At 48.2% G+C, this 21,752-nt stretch overlaps 1 long non-coding RNA gene across 4 annotated transcripts in view; it reads left to right on the top strand.

Annotated features, from left to right (window-relative positions):
* The window catches only part of LOC144121956 (uncharacterized), a 75,125-nt gene that overhangs the window by 26,822 nt on the left and 26,551 nt on the right, over positions 1 to 21,752 (top strand). The window contains exons 2-3 of one of the 4 annotated variants that reach the window (XR_013312754.1): positions 19,975 to 20,129; positions 20,869 to 21,597. The exons of 2 other annotated variants lie outside the window; for them this stretch is intronic. This is a non-coding gene — a long non-coding RNA (uncharacterized LOC144121956). Of the gene's footprint in view, positions 1 to 7,125; positions 11,675 to 19,974; positions 20,130 to 20,868; positions 21,598 to 21,752 lie in introns of those variants that run through there. One more of the 4 variants, XR_013312751.1, reaches the window with a different exon arrangement.

Raw genomic sequence — 21,752 nt, 5'->3', positions numbered from 1 at the left:
GAATTTTGAAGAGCCTTTCTTTGCCAGCATTTGCTTGTACGAGATTGTTTTCGTTGAAATGAAGGCTGTTCTTTGCGGATTGCCACCTGTCACGTGACATAACTTCTGCCACTTTTTCTACTCTCATCTCGTGGTTCCAGTACATGTGCGATCGCAGAAGCCTGTATATGGACGTTGATATGCTTGGATATCAAGCAGGCAAGCTTCCCAGTCCTTATGATGCTCATAGCACATAGCTCTTAGCACGCGCTTCAAAACCGAATGCCACGCTTCGACGCTGTTACTCTGAGGGTGTCTGACCGAGCTATGAACTATGCGTATTCCGCATTTTTCCAGGAAGGTAGTAGTCAGTGCGCTCGTGAAGACGCTTCCCTGATCGCTTTGTAACTCAGCCGAAAAGCCAACGCGGGAAAATGTCAACAACCCGTCAACAATGCCCACCCAGTTCACCTCCTTGAGCGGAACTGCCTCGGGGAACTTGGTTGCCGGACAGATCATAGTTAGCATGTAGCGGTAGGCCGACTGAGTCACTGGTAGAGGACCGACTACGTCCACCACCAAACGACGGAAGGGTTCGCTAATCACGGGCACTAGCTTCATCGGAGCCTTCCTTGAATCCCCTGGCTTTCCGACACGCTGACAGGTGTCGCAGGACTTTACAAACTGCTCGACATCCCTGAAGCAGCCAGGCCAATAAAACTCCTGTAGAAGCCTGGCTTTAGTTTTCTTCACTCCAAGGTGGCAAGACCAACCCCCACCAAGGCACAATTTAGGGATGCCTGCGCGGTATTTCTGCGGCACCACGAGCTGATCAAACTGGACCCCCTTTGAGTCCTTGTAATGTCGATACAACACCCCGGAACGGTTACGGATCGTAATGTTTTTCGCTTGTCCGGCTGGATAAATCTCGAAGTGTAATGTCCGCCGCCTGCTTGGCTGCAATCATGTCTCTATCGACATTGGCCAGATCCAAAAAGGGTTCCAAGCGTGGCTGCACATTTGACCCGACCCCCACGGAGTCGCCCTGCGGCTCAGAGACTGGTTTCTTGCACTCGGCATCGCATCTGTTCCTGCCGCGAGCCTCTCCGCTCGTCTCAGAAGCATCGCCTCCTGGGTTTGCCCCCTGCCTGACCCGTCGTGGGAGAGCCTTCGTTCTTCCTACGATTTACTTCATCTGCAATCTCGCGAGCCTTCGCACGAGTGAGCGCCTGCACGGTTCGATCGCCGAAACTATGACCCTCTACCTGGAGCATCTGCTCCGACCGATTTGAAAAGAGGTACAGAAATTTTTCTGGCAGATTCCATCCCACCGCTGCCACCAGTTGATATGCTTGGATATCGGGACCGAGGTCTTCACCGCATGACGATGAACTCTGCAGACGACGGAGGGAAGCCTTCAGGAGGGTTAGTAAACTTGAAGGTTTATTTACATATTTACCACAGAAGCAGGGAGACTAAAAGTCAGAGATGAAGTGCTGTGAAACCTGCCAAATTGCGGCTTAAATACAGTGGATATTCCCTAGGCACCTAGCTATGGAATCCGGTGGCTGGTCAAGCATCCAATGGGCAGACACACTCTTCATAGTCTCCGCCCTAACCCCGTGACCGCTTCGCCCTCACAAACACGTGCACAGGCGATAAGGAATCCTGGCGCCTTGAGGTCCTGGAATGCTTTGTCAAGGTCCCGGTGAATTCCAGAGGGTAAGATGAATCAGCCGTGTCTGCCCCCGCTTTGTGCAAGCGAGCGGGGAGGGTCCGGCGCCTTTGTTCAGGTCTTTCTGCGGGTCCACGTGAGGGCACAGTTCGGGAGAAACGCCGCATTCCATACTCCGCATTCCATATTCCATACGAAGGGATTAGAGGCCTTTCGTCACAGCTCGCCGTCGCCAGGAGCCGTTCCTAATACTCTTCTCTGGACGACAGCACCTTTGGTCAAACATAGTTCGATGGCGCCTGCCGGGCTCGTCTGTTCCCGCTGTCGGGGCCTCTGATCACAACAACGTATACATTGTGGTGCCAAGAAACTGCTCTAGTTCTGCACGTGTTAGGCGTAATGGTTTGTTGGCATTCTTCTTTACTGCATAGAGATTGGACTGGTCTGTAATGTCGGCGAGAAGCTTGACAAAAAAATACCGGAAGTACTCAATGGGAGCCTTCGGCTCATCTTGAGGGTCTGGAAGACCGTCTTCCCATTGAGGGTCCCAAACAGCATGCCAATAACGGCCCACCGATAGCATGTCACTGGCGAAAATTGGCGCGAATATCGGCCCTTCGTTGGTGTTTAGGCAAATCGCAACTCTTTCCAATCATGGCCCATCATTCCCGCCAAGATTCAATAGCTTAAGTATACAGCGCGTGCATGGATCAACATCAGTTTTTAAAAAGTCATTTCTACCAATCGCAATACAGGAATGGAATGAATTGCCAGATTCTATTGTCATGGAAAGTGACCCTGTCAAATTCAAAGACCGGTTACTGTCTTTCTTTGAACATTAAATTTGTCTATATTTCTTTTCTCGCCCATAGTTTGATGTGCTTGAGCCACTCGTTTGTAAATCCCCTTCTCTACTCGATTGATTTTTTTGTAACTTTTAATTGTGTTCTCATTTGATGTTACTGATTGTATTCGTTGTCCTAATTGCTCTCATTGCATGTTTATATATATGTTTCACTAGATTTGTTCTTTTTTTTTTCAACCTCTCTGACTTTGTTCTTGCATTGTCCTACGTACGTCGCCCCCCCCCTTATGTAATACCCTGTGAAGGGTCCTTAAGGGATCAATAAATGATGATGATGATGATGATTGGGCTGATGTTCAGCCAATCTAAATGCCAAGAATGGTCCGAGCATCACTGACAATATAGGGCAGCCAGAAATCAGCGTAGCCCGTCGCCCGGCGCGCCTGCAGGCGGTGGCGCTGCCGGAACGTGGGCTCTTGCGCAGGCATGCTGTCATTGCTCGAATATTGCAGCCAGACTTTCCGATAGCATGGCTGTTTTGTTTTTTCTGGTGCAAACGTGAAGTGCACCCAGCCGGCTTGGCCGGCCGGCCTAGCTGAATCCCGTGCACCGGCGTCAAAAAATGAGCTGAAGGTTGTTCTTGATGTAAATAAAGCATGGGATAGAAAAATGTCAACAATATATCATTTTTGTGAAGCACTGGCCAATACTGAGTTGCTGGTAAAAATGACAACTGTGATACGAGCAAATTTTTTTGTGAAAACCGCCTCGCAGCTTCCGTTGGCCCGCTGTTGCGGTTCGGCTCGCTTGTCGTCCTCCAGCTCCGGTGCCGAATGCGTAGTGCAAATCGACCATGTTTTTAGTTTATTTTGAGATACTGTTGGCAGCACAGTGATATCAATATTGCACCATTATTACAGCGCAGGCGACTTCCGAAGCGCTGTGCGCTGCTGCATCGATGCGAAACAGGCTATAGGCCTAGCAACGACCAGGGCAGCCGGGCGCAGTTCGTAGCGCGGCGTGCCCGCGAGTGGTGCTGTAGCCGAAAGCTCACTACTTGCTCAGGCATGCTTTGTCACTGCTCGACGATAGCAGGCAGTCTTTCTGATAACATAGCTGTTTTGCCTTTTCTGGTGCAAACTTCAAAGCGTGACACCGGCCGTGGGCAGCGCTGGAGCTGAGCTGCGCATCGATGCTTGATCGGTGTTTCCCTGCTTGCAGTGGAACGGCAATTCACAAGCGGCGACCAGCGTGGCACACCAAGGAAGTTTTCGAACATGTCTCTCCTGCTTTAGTTTGCATATCTTCGGCTTAGGGAAACTTGACCAGTGCCAGAAACAATGTTGCTACGATTACAGTGCATACAGTCGACCGACAAACATACATCGACAGGGTAGCCGGCAACAACTTGGAAGGTTCCTGCACTGTAAAAGTGAAGGGCGGTAAGCAGCAGCAGCGGCACGGGGCAACCTCGTCCGTTAGGACAGCGGTGCAGTGGCAGCGTAGACAAGAGTTCTAGCAGGGCAGGCTTCGAAAAGCGGTACTTCGCAAGAAGCTCATCGTCGAACAGCTCCATCAGGTACTGGCGATCCCTCAGCACTCGCCATGCCGGCTTCGCACGATGGGGCACCTGATCGATTTCTTCCATTAACTTCGTGAACTTGATAAATCGGAAAAGCAGTCGTCGATCATACTCGGTTGCCATGTTGAATTGACGAAAGGAGCTGCTAAAGGTAGGCCAGGGGCAACCTTTGTGAACGCGCCCTTTACGAGGCCGAAAGGGTGGCTAAAGGTGCAGTTTAAGGGTAAGGTTGGTTTCTGAAACCTGGAAAGGAGCCGTAAAGGTAAGGACCTCGAAAGGGAAGGTAAAGGTCGGTTTGTGAATGATGGGGTTAATGTTACATGGCGACCAGCTGAAGAATGAGGCGAGATGAACAATGGCAGTGAGATGATTTTAATGACTGCTGGCCTAGCACGAGCACTCCATCCCATGCCACTGCCAGCTTCGTTGTCTTTGTGACAACATCCTCCAATGTACCGTAAAATGGGGCTACTTTGTGACAGATCTCGTACATTTTCATGCTCTAGCTGAACAATTATCAACATAAAGTCGAATAAATAGTGACATAACGTTGCTAAAACCTTCCCTCACACGACGGTATCTTCTACAAATCCGCATCTTTAATACAAGCGGCTATATCCAGGTTAAAAGCTGTCACAAAGTTGCCCCGTCATGTGGGGCAACTCTGTGACAACGTTGTTTTTGCCTGAATATGATTGGGAAAAAAAGGACTGGCACAAAGTTACCGCATCAAAAGTTTATTTACATTATCTACAATTGGTTTCTGCTCTGGCAACATAACAATTGTATTACAAATTATTCATACATGTACCTCCTCAATCAAGATCTTTTACTTCAAAGATGCCTCGCTTGCCTCGCTTGCCTACCGGCTTAGGGGATTCAATTGTGTACAAAACTTCTTCTTTTGAGTACAAAATAGCGTCTTCGTGGTCCGGCCATCTCCAATTCTTTTTGGACCTCTCCATAGTGCTGACGATGTACCCCTTAGGTTTGACTTCCGTCACTCTTCCCGGGAAAAGTTGCCCTTCGAAGTTCACTACGACAAAGTCATCCACCTTGAAAGTGATTTCTCCGGAACCCGTACCGCGGACCCTCGGGACGTTCCTAGTATTTGGAATCATGGAAGTGGTAGGACTGTCTGTTTCCGATAGGTTGCTTCCGGAGGGTACCTCGGAATCACTTGCATCTTCTTCCGACCACCTTTTGTTGTCGCCATGCTGACCATCTGAAGTCGCTGTCACTGCTTTCTTCTGTGCTGTCGTCCTCAAGAGAAGACCTCTTCCTAGGTCGTCTAGCTCTGATACCGGAGGAAGAGCTGCCCTTCTTTCCGGTTGTCGGTTTTCCCGTCCTGATGGCTTCTTCTACTTCGGCAACCGATATGCTTTTCCCCGCTGGGACGTTGAGCATCTTCCTCCTTTTGGTGGCCCGCTTTCCAGTCACCTCTTTTCTTTTTTTATTTAATTCCTTCAAGAAGACATCCCCTACGACGTCTGTCATGGATTTCAAGCTTTCCTCGAGGACTGATTTAGGAAGCTGTTGAAGAACCTCGGTCTTGTCCAGGGGGAAAATCCCGGTCTTCCGGAATCCTGACTTCAGGTTTGTTTTAATATTTTCCTGCAATTTGATCGCCATTTTTTTTAGTAGACCGGGCAATTCTTCCTTTGGCACGGAGGTGCAGCGGCTTCCAGAGGTTGACTCTTTCCATTCCGCCAAAAGTGAACGCCAAATTATCTTCAGGCTACGAAAAACGGCGACATCGAGAGGCTGGAGTAGATGAGTCGCATTCGGTGGGAGCGCGATGAACTTCACATTGTTTTCTTCGCAGAGACGAAGCACTTCGAGGCTAATGTGGGAACTCAAATTGTCGCCGATCAGAGCTTTCGGACCATCTTGCTTTTTCAATATGGGGAGCATGAGTGACATGAACCAATCTTCGAAAACCTGGTGATCGAACCAACCAGATTTCGTTCGATTGTACTGGGCCCCCTTTGGTCCATTTTCTGTCCATGTTGACCAAAGCTTTTCTGCTTTGTAATTGACGTAAAGTGGAGCCAACTCTCCCGCAGCACTTCCACAAACCATAATCGAAGTACAGGCTTTTGATGCGTTTTGAATTTGCTCCCTGGATCCCTGGCTCCCTGCTCCCTGGATTTGCTCCCTTTTTGGCTCCCTGGATCATCCTGTACATTTGTTTTGTCGTAGTTCCAAATGTTCTCGCCCGGAATACCAGCTAGCTCTTTCTCCAGATGGCCAAAAAACGTGTCAATCACTTCTGCATCCATTGAGGCCCTTGCATATGTGATGTTTTTTGACACGCGTTCAGAGAGGATATCTTTGTGGCGTTTCATAAAAGAGTTTGCCCACTCCTTACCGGGAAAGTTGCCATCTTTAAAGGCGGACACTTTTCTTCCCGTTCGGTCGAGATACGCATTCACCACACAACGCAAGTCAAACTTTGTCATTGGGAAGCCAAAGGAAGACATTGCGATTGCATGAGCAATCAACCTCTGCTCCTCCTCTTCCGTAAAAACAGGTTGGCGACCAACTTTTTGAGCCGGTCGATCGAGTAAACCCCGAGCCTGTTTGGTCTTCAACCACAAGGTGTTCCGATGAATATTGAACCTAACAGGAAAAACAAACAACACAGAAGACATACGTAACGGTAATGCGTAGGTAAGGACCTAAAAACAAGAAAAAAAAGATGTTTTAATAGTACTCTTGAACCTTTCAGATGCTGCCCTCAATGACAATTTCTTTGAAAGGACCAACTGAACGGCATTATTCAACGTTTCTTGGCCATAATTTTGGTACGGCCGTGCGCCAAGCTTCCGTTTATAATTCCTCATCTCTCTTAAACGCTGGAAAAATACAAAAAAACAACATATAATTTAAATTAAAAACAGAGCGGGGTAACTTTGTGACAGTTGGCGTGTCACAAAGTTACCCCGCGAACTATCAACATCTGAGTTTCCTTTCTGTAAACCTAAACAAACATGACTTGATTAAACTTATATTACAGATTATTGTAGCCTACATATTAGCAATCAGAATTACATACCTGTTTTCGCTATTTTTCTCGTGCAGACGGGTCGAGCACACAAAGTTCACGGTGCTTCAGCAATGCGCCCTGAAACACGATTCAACCTGTCGGCGACTAGAGTGGCTTCGGAGCGCGGGAACTTCGGCCGGCTGCCGCTAGATGGCACCACATGTCAGGCGAGCCTGTTGAGTGGCTGGTAGCTTATTGGCGGCACCTGTTCGTGGCGCGAGATTTAAAATACAAAAACCAAGCGCGTGGCACAAAGTAACCCCTGCAGTCACAAAGTAACCCCATTTTACGGTAGTACACTAGTCGTGCAACACTGCTCAACGCAGCTGTGGTGCATACAACTGGTGCCGCCTTCATGCCTCTTTTGCTGTGGCGTCCCTGGCCATCAAGCACCTCTTTGGCAAGCAGCAATGGCTCCACCCTTGATGACACTGGCGCCTTTAGGACTCCTTCATAGATTAGAAGCTGAGGCAGCTGGATGTGAACATCCGACAATTTGGTCGCGTAAGCATTCAGGTGATGTCAAATCTTTTCTGTGTAGGTTATCTGACTTGCAAAAGGTTGCGTATGCAGCCATCCAACATTAATACCATAGCATATCGAATGGCCAGCATTTAACACGTCACCTAACACCTTATGAGAGTCCCTGTGTAAATGCCTATGGCATTATGCGTGCTCTCTTGTGCTCAACACACAGTGGCACAAATACATATAATAATTGATTGCCCAGCACGTTGCCTATGGGTAGAAAACTTTGAAATAGCGTGTCCATGACATCATTAGCTCTTTACCTCTACACCAGCCCAGGTAGTATTGGTGGAACTGGTAGGACTGACCCGTGGGTCAATGCTGTCAATAAACCGTAGACTGCTATGGTCACGGCTGGCTCGGCATGTTCATAGTGCAATTGAGTAACCACTACCAAGGTTCTAAGGTAGTCATATTAGATTGCCCAGCATGTTGCCTATAGGTGGAAAACTTTTAAATAGCATGTCTATGACGTCATTAGCTCTTAACCTCTACACCAGCTCAGGTGGTGTTGGTGAAACTGGCAAGACTGACCCGTGGCTCAATGCTGTCAATAAACTGTAGACTGCTATGGTCAGGGCTGGCTCGGCATGTTCATAATGCAGTTGAGCAAAAAGTCGCAGATGCCAGGATACTGCCGAGGCATCCTGGGTTGGAGTCATTGGCTGGGCAGTGAAGTTTCATTTGTGATTGAGCCGCACTTCCGATACACCCGGCTGCAAGTAAAGGAGCAAGCTTTCTCATTCAGTTGCACTGCTTGGTAGCATGGAAGAGCACTATGCTAAACCTGACCGAAGAGGTGGCATGGTGCTGTGGCTTTCTGGTGACCTCTACACAGCAGTTTGTGGCTTCTGGTTTGGATCTGGCAACCACAGGAACTGGTGACCTCCAGTGTTATGATAGTCAGTCCCCAAAGCTTGCACCACTGAAGCTGTCAGGCATGCCACAGCAGGTCTGGTTCTTCCTTAGCCAAGGCAGGCTTCAAGTGGTGTAGCAGATGGGACTCTGAACAGGGAAGTCTGTACCCAGGCAGCTATCTGTATTGTGACTTTTGTGGTCGTTTAGAGTAGTTGGAGCATTTTCACAGGTGCGGCTTGGGCACAAGCGTCATTGCAGTTAGGAGAGCTAATTGTTACTGCATGCACTTCCTTGGCACTTTAGAGGTAGCTCATCAGATAAAGGGAAAAAAATTTGCTCCTCTGGCGTTTTTGCTGGTGAACCACCCTTGTCACTGTCCGACGGCAAAAGTGTGGTGCTTCAGACATGTTGACCAGGTCGTGGCATGCTCGTAACCTCAAATAGAAGTTCCTATGTAACTGTAAAACGTGATTACATATGAGAACAGACTTGTGTTTTTTTTTGTCTTTCACATACTTCTCAGAGTAGTGCTGCACCATTTTTCACACATCGTTGTTTACTGTCGGTACAGTGTGAGGCATGCCGAAAAGCTCTGCAAACTTCATCTCATAGATATGACTGTCTTCGTCATTAGAGCTGCAGCTGCTACTAATGCTGTTGTCAGTGTTTGCCCCTTCCCCAATGGGAAGGGGCAGAGGGACAAGTGGGAACAGGCAGAGTCCGAGCTATAACCACATGAAGAGGTTCGACAACCTCTTAGATTTACATGCCTTGAAACATCAAGGGACATCAAGTTCATTGTGGGTGGTACAGCGCGAAACAGATGAAAAACAAACTATAGCACGACAAGGATGAGCGCTGCACCGCAACCGAGTTGTGGTTCAGCACTCGTCTGTGTCATGTTCTACTTTCTCTTTCATCCATTTTGTGCTGTACCACCCACAATGAAATATTACCATCTCACCTAGCTATCCATCCTTCTTAAGGAACATCGAATGGGGAATGATAAAGGTGACTGAGTAAGTTGTGTTGAGCCAGCACTTCATACTGAATTTATTTTCATAATGAAAATTTTGCTTTAATGAGGGGCAATATTTTTCACACCAGCCTGGCATTCACAGAGGAATGCACTTCTTTCTGCTCGAGATATTCTTCTAGTACTGGTCCTAGAGTCGGGCTTTGGCAATGAATACTCACAGAAACTCACTGTTGCCTGAAAGAATACAGCTGAAATTCATTTTGGATTCACAGTTTTCTGCATCTTCTCCTTGTGGCAAAGATACCAACTACTGGTGAAAATAGGTACCGTTTCCCTGCTTCGCCAAATGAACCTCTTGAGTTAGCCGGATTAACTGAGAAAACTGATTTAATTAAACACTTGATTACAACAAAAAAAAGGTACAGCACAGTTCAAATAATGGCAGGAGCGTAGGTACAGAATAACTGAGCTGAGCCGCCCTTGGACTTAGGACAGTCCGTAGTCCTAAACGAGCATGCGGGACGAAGTCCATCACCTACCGAGCTCCGACCTCAACTGCCGCCCTGCCCAGAGCTTGCGGCCGTCGCAAGGTTTCTTACCAAGATATAATTATTCTTTCGGCGCCCTCGCATTCCCAAAGGGACTTCCCTGCAATTTCGGGGAATGCATGTATCGCAGATGGGGCTGGGAGGCCAACGTGTCTGGGCCCCGGTTCTTGATGTCAGGAAACCCATTCCCGCGAAGCACAAATTTACGACAAGTGGCTCTGAGGTTTGGTAAAGAAAAAAAACGCAAACCCAGACACCTAACGGACGCGCGGGGCATGGTTTGCCAAAGGAGTCTGAGCCCCGTGCACTAAATGATGAGTAAAGCGCTGCCTATGGAGCCACACGGCGCCTCCCATGTCAGTGCCACAACAAGAGCTGACACAAGCAATAGTACACTCATGCTCATTGGACGCAAAGTTTGAGTTCACCCACGGAAACAAACACACTGAAAGCCAGGTGATGAACACGCGGACCGTCTCGCCTAAGGTGCCTGGGCTCTGCTCCGACCGACAAACAAAAGGTCCGTTCGATTTGTCTGCTGCACTACGTGGACTGGTTCTTGCGGTGCTGCACTTCGCCATTCGTTTCAGCGGTGCAAGATGGCGCTGTCTGCACGACGCCATTCGTTTCAAAAAAGTGCAGACGTTGTGCAGGTCTAGTTCAGGAAAGTGCAGGAAAACTGCACCTCCTCAATGGTCGGTGCTGAAATGGTGCAGCTGCAGTCGCCATGGAAGCAGACGATGGCTTGCGCTTTGGGATAAACGGCGGATATACTCAAATTATTGCACTCGTCCATGGTAACAGTGCCTCACATGGGCCCGCCGACTCTCATGGAACGTGAGTGGCCACCCGAGAAGGCGGCGACGGAAGTGGGGACGGCAGCCCTTGCCGGCACCTTGCATCTCTCAACCATCGTGCACTCTACGGACCCGTAACCGCCGTCTTTCCTTTCTACTAATAAAGTTATATTAGAACTCAAAGCCCTTTATGTTAACTAAAAAGTAAACACGTGCATGCAGCACATGATGCACGCTGTTGCAACAACCGCTTAGCATGCAAGTCGGCGCGCGTATACCTCAGTCGTGTTCAGTAAAAGAACACACGTGCGTTTCGCTTACCTGTCGCGCGGTTGCATCGAGGCTGATTCATGGCAACACTTCTCTGCGATGTGCTGTTTGAATATTCTCACGCGGTTTGGGATGTTGGCGGCTGTTGATTTGGGCGCCACGCTGCTGGCTGCAATTTGGTGGCGATGCCAAGGCTAGCAGACGACCAGGCCTGCACTTGACCATTCGTTTTGAAAGTAGGCAGCACTTGAACTGCTGGAACTGGCGCTGCACACTCGTGGCACTGCTGCGGAACTTTACAGAACTAGTGCAGGGAGTGCAGGCGAATCGAACGGACCTAAAAGTTCCCCCGTGGAGGTGCGCGGAGTCTCGGCTACGTGGCTGGGGGTGCAACTGTACAGAACGCAGCTCCAAACGACGATTAAGTTTCCCCCGAAGACGCCCGGCATCCCGGCGAAGTGGCTCCGGGGTGCGACTGTAAAAAAAAAACACGAGCAAAAGAAACGTGAACAAGCAGGTGCACATGATGACCTTACAAGGTTAATAGGGATTACCGAAATAAAATGTGGTATAAAGTTTGTTTTGCTGCTAGCAATTTTTATGTGTTTGTACACGATGTTAGAATGGACACTGCCACTTTGTAAGGTTAGGAAGAGTGGCCATAAAACAATGTTATTAACAAACAGGCTCACCGCAACAGGCATAGGGATGCGTGACGAAACAGGCTCACTGCAACAGGCATAGGGATGCGTGACGAACATTTTCACTGGTAACACTTCATCTACAATCATGTATAGCTTGTCACCTGCCGACCAGACTTTTGTGGTAGATGGGATGTCACACTAATTTCTGCTCAGCTTTGTGAGCAAATCTGATCGTAAAAAGATTCCTGAATTGCCTTCACCACCGTAGTGAAAAAGATCCACATATGTAAATCTAAATCTAAAGTGACACAAAAGAAAGAAGGTAATTGTGAGTGCAACAGAAGAACTATGCATCAATTAAAGTTCTTCAATGTAAATGATGCCACTTTACGAAAGTACTATATCCTCAGAAAAAGTAGGTGCATGTGCCAACAAATATTGCAGTAAAAAAGCACTTTGCAACTTAGGGGCTGAAAATATTTTACATAAAGCATAAATAGTACCCATGACCACGTATGCATAAGCAAAGTACTAAGACAAAACATTCAGCAGCAGTAGAGCAGGAATTTATAAAAAGATAGCATTCTCACATAGCCTGTTCATGCATGCTACATTGAATACAAGAAGTTCTGGGTCTACTCTTCTTTACATGGAACGGATTTCTTTCTTTCTTTCCACTTATTTCATGCCTTTTCAAAAGTAACATTGGGACCATCACTCCCTACAGGTGTTCACGCTGCGCGGCTGCATTTCTTGCAGCATTCACTGTGCCCCACAATTAATAGTTAGCATTCGAAGAACCACTAAAGCAGGCACTGAGCTGTACAGGGCAGGAAATGTCGCATTCCAGACCAACTGGAGGCAAGGGTCTTACCTGTAAAGTGCATCACAGCAGGCCAAGAGAACAACACTGAAAGTTTCCTTATATCTTAAATTAACCCAGAACTTAAGCACAATGTCGTTAAATGTAGTGAAATGTGAAGCATTGACTAAGTACTCAGGATGAAAGCTTTATTGAGGATGCATCGAGGCCCGAGGGGCAATGTTGTCACCGTCAGTGACATAATTATGAAAATAGTCAATCAACGCCAGCGGGTGGATCTACTTTTCGTAGCAATTGAGGGCAGGGCAGGGCTTCCATCGGTACCAGAACATGCGGTGGTTGAAGGCGTCGTCTTGCGGGAACATGTCGTTGTTTGAGAGGATGATGACCGGCGTGCGTGAGATTGTCTGGTCCAGGGAGTACTTGTCGGCGACAGAGCCCACGTCACCTCCGAAAATTTTCTTTGCCGTGTTGAACGCGGTGGATTCGCAGTTGGGCTCGTTCCATACCAGAATGCGGTGGCCCACCGTGACTTGCAGCGGAAGTTTGAAAACCTGTTGGTCGTCTCGTGGTCATCTTCAAACTGGAAAGCAAGCAGCTCCTTCATCGCCTCAAAGGACTCAGGTACGCCCATGTAGTTGGCCGCCATGTTACCGTTGGGTGCGTCAGAGTGGCCACGTGTTGCGGTACATTTCAGTAAAGTCGAGCATGGTTCTAGGTGCACATTTCGTCGTTTAGGACCTGGACCGTGTGCTGCAGGTGCTTGTTTTTTATCCGGATAAAGCGCATCTCTGGGGTCGGCCAGCCATTTGGCCGTGCGCACAATGTTGGTCAGTGGTAATACTGGGTTCTGCTGGAGCCACTCGTAGATGGGTTCTTCCGCTTTTCTTTTTGGACGTGCTCTTGAGCCATCACCTGCTCGTGCGCATATTTGCTCAGCGTTTTTATCGCTTGGTGCACCTCTGCAGCCGTCGTGGCGAGTTGTACCCGGAAGCTGTGCGCGCAGTACTTCCAAAATTCCTGAGGGAGTGTGACCCTCACCTGGGAATTGTCCTACACTTTGAGCTTCACAGTCGCTACCCCTGTCTTGCCCTCCCACCTTAAAATATTCCAGTATTCGGGGTTCACAAGACAGATATTGGATGAGATGGAAGAAGTCCCGAGGGCATGTTTTTGTAGACCAAACTGACGAGCGGTTATGTCTTCGAACGAGGCAAAGGAATATAGCACATCTGCACGATCCATTTGACCAGCTGCAGTCGTGAATGACATGGAGGTGTGGGATGTTTGTTTCGCTGACATGCAAGCAGACGGCAGCAACTGCATAGCAGGTGAGCCCGATTTCAAATCTTCTAATAAGGTCACGACTAATGTCCTCCGCGTCTCTATTGTCTCTGGCATTGTCTCTGGCGGGAAACGTGTTGTGCACAATTTTTCTTCGTTTTAGAATTCGATGTAGCTCGTGTGCCCACTCTGGATAATTGGGCTATAAATTCTCTCCTGCTCCTCCTGGTTCTGTTCCTGGTTGGGATACGTTTTCATCTGGAATGCCATCCAGGCCTCGGTGCATTGTCTGAGAGCTTTCCATGCTTTCATTAAATAGACGGGGACCGTCTTGGTTGCCTGAACGGGCGCAGCTTGGAGGACGGCCTGGAGATATACTCAGAGTCGCCGAAAATAGCTCAAAATATAGACGAGCGGTACCTCCTCTGTTTCGCTTGAGCCTTCATTGTCGGATTCGCTGTCGCGCCTCTTCCTCTTTCCGTCCATCCTACACGAAAAAGTGTTGTGGAAATGGTCCAACCAAAAAATAAATATTACTCACCTAGAATTTGGTCAGGCAGCGCGGTGCAGTCCCCGTAACGTTCCGGCCAAAGCGGTTCGTGCCCTGACTCGTCTGCGAGGGGGGGGGGGGGATGCTCAAATATACCCCCTTGAGGCATTACGAGTAAAAGCATAAAAAGGGCTGTCTACGAGAAAATTAATTACATATTCTATACGTGCTGCTGTCTATTACTGCCTGGGGCATGCAGTGGCTGTAGTAGGCCCTCTTCTATGAAAAAAGATATATATATATATATATTTTGAAATTCTTCGTTTAAGTAGCGACATCGTCTGCTACAACAATGTTTTGCTTTTGTTTGCGGAGCTTGTTTGCGGGTGGGAATGCTCTGCTTCCGGCAAAGAAAAAAAGAGACCAGTTTGAAACACTTTCTTTTATTGCGGGCGAAAGGGGACCAATATCAATCTCACCGTCTTGGACGTGGTCGCAGCCTGTTGCTTTTGTTCCTCGACAAGAGCCTTCAGCTCCCACTCGTGGCCGGCCAACTTGTCGTGCGTGCGGTACAGATGCGTAAAGCGCCCATGACGTGTCAGGCTGTTCGTGGATGTGTTTATTTTCTTGATTCCGTGCCGCAAGTAAGGTCCCTCGTCTGAAGAGGGCATGATGTGCATGCACGGCCACGCTATCAATGTCGCTGTGAAAGACAATTTCAGTGTCCACCTGGAAAAAGGCTACCACATCCTCAAAATTGTCGGTGCTGGGCCATCTTTGTTCGATTTGGGCACCGCTAGTATGCCAAAGCCCACTTTGGGCTGCATTTTGCCAGTCGACATGCGTCCCAGGCCGCGGTGAAAATAATCGTCCTCTAGCGGGTCCAAGTACTTTACGCGTGCCGTTGCGTGAGGGCGGATGCCCATTATTAGGTTGGTTGGCTCTTGTTTTGACGACTCTGTTTGACAGGTTGCTTGTAATAAAACCGGTACAGTCCTCTTTCACGGGCAGAGCACTGCACGTGCAAAACTCGTTGCCGCCCTCGTAGCTGGGGCTCAGGCACAGCCAGGCGTTTGCAAACGTGGGCTTGTAGTTTAGGATAGGTGTACCCACGCGGTCCTTGAAAAGAAACTGGTTGACAAATTTTGTGAGATGAGGACTGGTGTCCTTTATGGGAATAAAGTCGTAGGCAAATTTGTGCTCCGAAAGCACCCATGCTTGTAGGGACGTCCATTGCCTCGTCGTCCGGTTCCGTCTCCGAGCCCGGCATTATATACAGGCCCCAGAAATACTTTGCGAGCGTCGCGTGGTCCGTCTCACTGAACGGTTGAAGAGATGTGGCCTTCATGGGATTGCCGCTGGCACCCTGCTTTACATGGCACATGCCCATCTCCATGTGCACGTTCAGTCCTACGCACGCCTGTCCGTAAACGAGCATGTCATAGAGTTTACGGGCTGCACCACCGAAGAACCTATCTTCCACGGAGTGCGCAGGCCATGAGGCATTATCTTTATGAAGCACTTCAGAGCCTTGGTGTGGTTCGGCAGGTCATCAAAAGTCGCTTTCGGCATGTAGAGGTAGGGGTGATCGACGGGTGGGCGCAACATGCTTGTTAACATGCCCGGAAAAATTTTCTTGGAATCGTACTTTAGCTGCATCTTTAGCATTGCGTATCCCCACGTTGTGAGTATTTTACTGTCATCGAACACCGTGGCCACCACATGGTTTCTAAGAACTCGTAAAATTTGGGTAGCGAGCTCGCGGGCATTACTACCGTTACTTCCAATTCCCGCTCCACCTACTGCTGGCTCCGTCGCTTCCAATTCCCGCTCCGCCTACTGCTGGCTCCGTCGACTGCTCTCCTCCCAGTTCGGAGGTGGAGGAGTCCAGGAGGCTGCCGAATAGCTGTCGCATGAATTTGTGAGTGCGGCACTTGGGGTTGTTTGCGAGGGATATGTAAGCTTTCCTCCGCTGCTTCTTTAGCAGGACGTTTCCGTCCGCTTGACGTTCCATAGACAGACTGGCCCAAAACACGCTCCTCTAAAAGATTTTTTGTGCCTAGGCCTAGCGCGCCTAATGGAGAGTGCCAGTTACGGCTGCTCGCAAAGTCTTTGAAGATTGCTTGCGCAGATGCCTTGTCCACCGAAAATACGTTCTTGTGGCTGCTGGCCCGGCTATAGGCTTGGTCGTGCTATTGGGCAATGTGGTCGTCCTTGTCCACTGACTCCCAGTTTTCAGTTGGGTTCCCTGGCCCAAGGTAGCAATGAACTGGGAAGAGCATTCCTAACACAGTTTAAGAGACACACGGTAGCGGTAGCGATGACAGCAGCAGCTGCACTGGACCAAATAGTAGCTGGACTGGTGGTTTTGACCATCCCCCCAAATAAGGCATCTATTTGTTTTTCCTTTGCTAACCTAACCTAAGCACAATGTCGAAGGTGGTGTAGTAGTAAAATACGAAGCCAAATAATGCATCTATTTGTTTTTCCGTTACCTAACCTAACCTAAGCACAATGTCGTAGGCGATGTAATAGTGAAATGCGAAGCCAAATAACGCATCAGTTGCGGTTCTTTCCTTCTCCTCGCTGCTGTTGCATAGCGAGTTCAGGCCGTCTCGTTGCCGTTACGGCCCATTCTTGTGATTGAAATTTGCGCGAAGGATGATCCAGGCGACTTTTGTTGGAAAACAAAAATCTTCATGTATAGCCCTTTCAGCCATGGAATTTTTATTTTTACCGCAGATTTTTTTCTCTCTAATTTTTTTCACTTGGAAGGTCAGAAGGACATGCTCACAAAATATAAAGCTTGTGTGTGAAGTAATTACCGATTTGGCTTCATGTCCACAAAAAAGGACGTCGGGGCTCAGTGGGTGTATTAATGAAAAAATGTTCACTTTATTTCATGCCGCTCTTACTACAAAAACTGAGCACAAATTTGATCATTTCTTTGTGTGAAAGTCCTTGAAGCAATTCCTCGACTTCGTCAAGCACAGATGCACCTTGCATTTTTCACAAAAAACTTGAACTTTTCTTGTGCAACCGTCCAATTTACACCGCTGCGCCCCAGCGTCGGTGTGAATTGGCCAATGTCCAACTTGGTCGAACCTCACATCTTCTATAGGCCTATTCTCCGTGAAGCGAGCTTGCTTCTTGGGCTCTAGTGGAGACAAGGATGGCCTACCACGCTTTATTATCTTGCATTTTTTGTCTTTCTTTGCAAGAGCATCAATTATTCTGAGGGTGAAGTCCAGGAGGTCAAGTTGTTCATTCGATGAGACTCCTCGCACATCAGCATCACGTCTGTACTCTAACCAAGAGTTCAGAACAGCAAGATTCACAAAATGAAAAATCATTCTGAGGGTCCACTTTCTTGAACGAATTGTGGTCCTGTACAAGGCTACAAGGAAGTCCGTTTTGTCTACACCTCCCATGCTTCGGTTGTACGCTCCGACTACAGCTGGGCGTTTCACATCAATGAAACATTTGTCCACCTTGCTCCAGCGCTGTGCTGTATCCTCCCCTTCTACACCGATAAAATTCGAGGCCATATTTACGGCTCGATTGTCCAGCCATTGCGTCACAGTAATCTTGCCGTCATTGCTGACCAAACTGTCAGATGAGCCTCAACCATTTTTCTTTAGTTGATTTTCACTCATGAGCGGGAACTTTTCACACCTGTTCATGCGTACAGTACCAGCTGCAAGTATATCTCGTTCACTCAGGGCGCGCAGCATGGGCAACGAAGTAAAGTAATTATCAAAAAAAGTTTGTGGCCAACAAACGGCGGGATTTGCTCGGCCATGTGCGAAATGATTGCACCTGCCACACCATATTGCTGTTTTTCATTCTCGTTCAGCTTTGTTGTAGAGCCCTGGTATACCAAGAAATCATAAATCAGGCCGGACTCCCCGCATAGCATGAATACCTTCACACCCCAAGGGTGAGGCTTGCCCTTCACATATTGCTTTATGTCCAAACGGCCTTTGAAAGGAACAATCTGCTCATCAATGCACAGATGCTCCTCTACCTCGAGATCGTGGCACTTTGCTTGAAAATTCATGAGCAGAGGTCTCGCCTTCCAGAGTCTGTCATTGGTGTCTGGCTTGTTCGCATCAGCGATGTGAAGAGTGTTGCGAAGCTTCTCGAAGCGGTTGCGCGATATCTCGCATGATGCGATGAGAGCAGTTCTCATTGCAGGCTTCCAATATAGGCGCAACCTTGGATATTTCAGGACACCCATTATCAGATGGAGAGCCACCAGTCAGCTGATTTCATCTTCATCAGTGTTTACACACGTGCCATACTGAAAAACAGAGTACTGATTTGTTTTCTCAGCAAGCTCAGTAAAGACGCTCTTCGGGACATAACGGCTAAAATAACAAAATGGTGAGAGTATGTCCCCTTCAATGTGAAGGTCTTCGCGAGCTACCCCTTTGAATACAGTCTCTGGCACCTTGAAAGGTTTTCTCGCCCATCCGCTTGCCGTTGCTGGTGTGCCATCATCTCCCGAATCAGCTTCTAAACTATCACTTTCGCTCTCCGTCGGGGCTCCAAGCGCGTCGTCCCCCTCGTCACCGCTGCTGCCAGACTCGCCGCACTCGTCTTCCACGTCTGATAAATTACGGTGTCCAGTTGTTCAAAGAGATTATCCGTGCATTCTTGCAAGCGTTGTGGGCGTTTACCATGGTTCGAATAAAATAAGGCCGCCGGTATCGATGCACCTAAAAAATATGAAAGAGAATGCGGATAAAACGACAAACGCACGACTTGCAACCACTAAGCCCTGATGTCGTCAAGAGTGGACATGTAAACAAAAGACCACTACAGAAAAAGTATGCAGGTCAGGCCTACACTTTTTTGCATGCCGCCTACGCTAACAGTAGGAAATAAATATAAAAAATATCAGCCGAAAATACCCGCGACTTCAAAAGGTATATATTGTGAAAATCGATACTTACCCGAAGGCTGCTCAGCCATGGTACGAGTGAAAACTTTGTCGTTGCCTTCGCGTGAGCGTGTACAAAATGCTCTGCTGCTGATGGCAGTGGCCATAGGGCTCACGGAGAAACACTCCACAAAAAAATTATTGGTTTCAGTTTCGGTTTTACAAGTGAGAATTACGTTTTACTTTGTGTGATCAATTGACGACGCCAGGGCCGAAAGGGATAGTGGAGTAGCATGGATGATACACCAAAGACATAAAAGGAAGAGCAACAACAGAGTGGAGCCGCCAGAGCTATCCCGGTCAAAAGCTCCTGGCGAGAACTCCATGATTCCCGCCAACATCTCTTTTTAACCCCTCAGCTCATCGCTGATTGGGCCGGCCCTCTCGTGACGTAACAGTCGCCTGTGGCCGTGCATTTATGCAGGCCCACACTGCTTCCAGCGAGACCCACGTGACTGAGATAAGGCTCAAAACAAGAAAAGCGCAACGCAATCGTAACACAGCATCTTCCACTCAGGAAGTCGGACTGCGCTGACAAATCGAGGCAGGAATAGACACACACAAACAGAACCATCATTTGCCCAGTTTTTGCCGAAACGGCGTCAGCCAGCAGAAACAAAAACACATGGCCAAAAGAAGAATCGTCTCGGCGCTGCCGTTGACTGCAAGTTCGCGCAATGAGTGCAGCTGAGATGTATATCTTTCCGCGCCTCTCTAGAACTATGGCATGCCACCGCCGAAGCCGCTCGTTGACTTCAAGGAAAAGGAACCTAAAGGCCGGCGTTTGGAAAACGCCCCACTGACACTCACCAGACGCAATCCGTGTTCCCGGCTTCCCGCGCGTCGCCCAGAAGCGGCGCCCTTTCCCACACAGTGAATACGTGGAGTCGGCACACACACGCACAAACATAAGAAAAGAAGCATTTCCCCGAAAAGCAGTGCAGGTGAAAGGGCCGTTTAGGGTTTCCCGAGGTAGGGATCCTCCAACGGGACTTAGGTGAGACATGCCGGTGTGCTATAACTCACGTAACGTGTACCCAGCCAGCTCCTCGGCGCGGGTACTAGTCGACAAACAGCTCGCAGGCCGACGGGAACACATATATTTCGGCTGCTGTGTGTCGGTCTCGAGCTCGGTGGCTCTACGCGCATCTATTTGTTTTTCTTTTGCTGACATAAACTAACCTAAGCACAACGTAGTAGGTGCTGCGTATTCAGTTTGGAAAACTCCAAAAGTGCTCCATGTCTGCTGCTATCTGAAGCAGTCACAAATTCAACATGAGTGGTTTAGCTACTTGAATTGTTTTATGGACAACCACCATAACGTGAGAAGAAACAGTTGACTTAGAGCAGTTAAGAGGACACAAATGTGTAAGCTCTCATCACTGTCTCTTTCTTGTTCTTTGTTCTGTTAACATCACAGCTTCTTTCAGAAGTTTGAATTATTTTAACCAGTTGCAAACAACCTTAGAACCCACAAAACAAATCAATGCATTAAGGAAAACAGCTTACACGAGCAGAAACAACTAAGAACTCTGAGCATGTGAGGTTTCACTGTGTCACCACAGTGCAAAAGAGACTGGAAGAACAAATATTGCCTCGCTTTGCTCTCTAGGAAGGACCGTACACAGCTGCCCAGCCAGTGCCATACACGTGAGGACCACAGTCATTTGGCTCCTGTTGCTGTAGTTGGCTGTGCTCTCTTTAATTCCGAACAGCATGTAAGTGCTCGAGGCAAGCAGCAGCAACTGCAGCATGTGGAGGTGCCTCTGAGGTGCTGGAAGTTGGAACTTCATGTTTTCAGTATTCATGAATTGTTATCAACTCCTGTTTTACCTTTGCAGTCCCCTCAGTGAATGCTTCGCTCTCTTTAGCCTTGGTGCCCTTTTAAAAGAATGGAAATACTTTTTAGCAACAAAAAACATTTATTCTAGGAGCTCTGTAGCATGTGGTTATGTCCAAGTAGACGTGTTCGACAAGAGGTTAGAGACATGATGTCAAAGTGTTTCATTTACCTTTGAACGTCCGACTCACAGTCTTCGTCCTCTCTCTTTACTAGTTGGCTGTAAAAATGAGGGTACAGATGTGATACTTGCATTGACTCCTTTACATATCAGTGAGCGCAAGTGTACATGTTCCATTCTCGGATGTTTACCTTTCAGATGCTGCTGCTTGTGATGTGGATGGGCCGCTCGAATTGAGGGTAGAGCTCACAATCATCGCACCCATTATTAAAGCAATGGACTTTCTTCATGACTTAGTTTGCTCATGATTCGTGCAATGCACAGATTTTAGGCATGGCCCATGACTGGCGGGAGTCATAGTAGCCTATTTGCTAGAGGAAGTGGACATACTGGTTGACAACTTATAAAGAGCACAAATAACTTTCACTGTCTTAATTCTGCACATTTGTTCAAATGTACTCAATGTTGCAGTAAAAGACTGTCCAGCTTTTGTTTCTTCTGAAAACCCAACATGCACAGCTGCATGCACAAAAAC

The sequence above is a fragment of the Amblyomma americanum genome, chromosome 2, assembly GCF_052857255.1.
Source record: "Amblyomma americanum isolate KBUSLIRL-KWMA chromosome 2, ASM5285725v1, whole genome shotgun sequence".
NCBI classification, from domain to species: Eukaryota; Metazoa; Arthropoda; class Arachnida; order Ixodida; family Ixodidae; genus Amblyomma; species Amblyomma americanum.
This window is presented reverse-complemented; position numbering and strand designations above follow the sequence as displayed.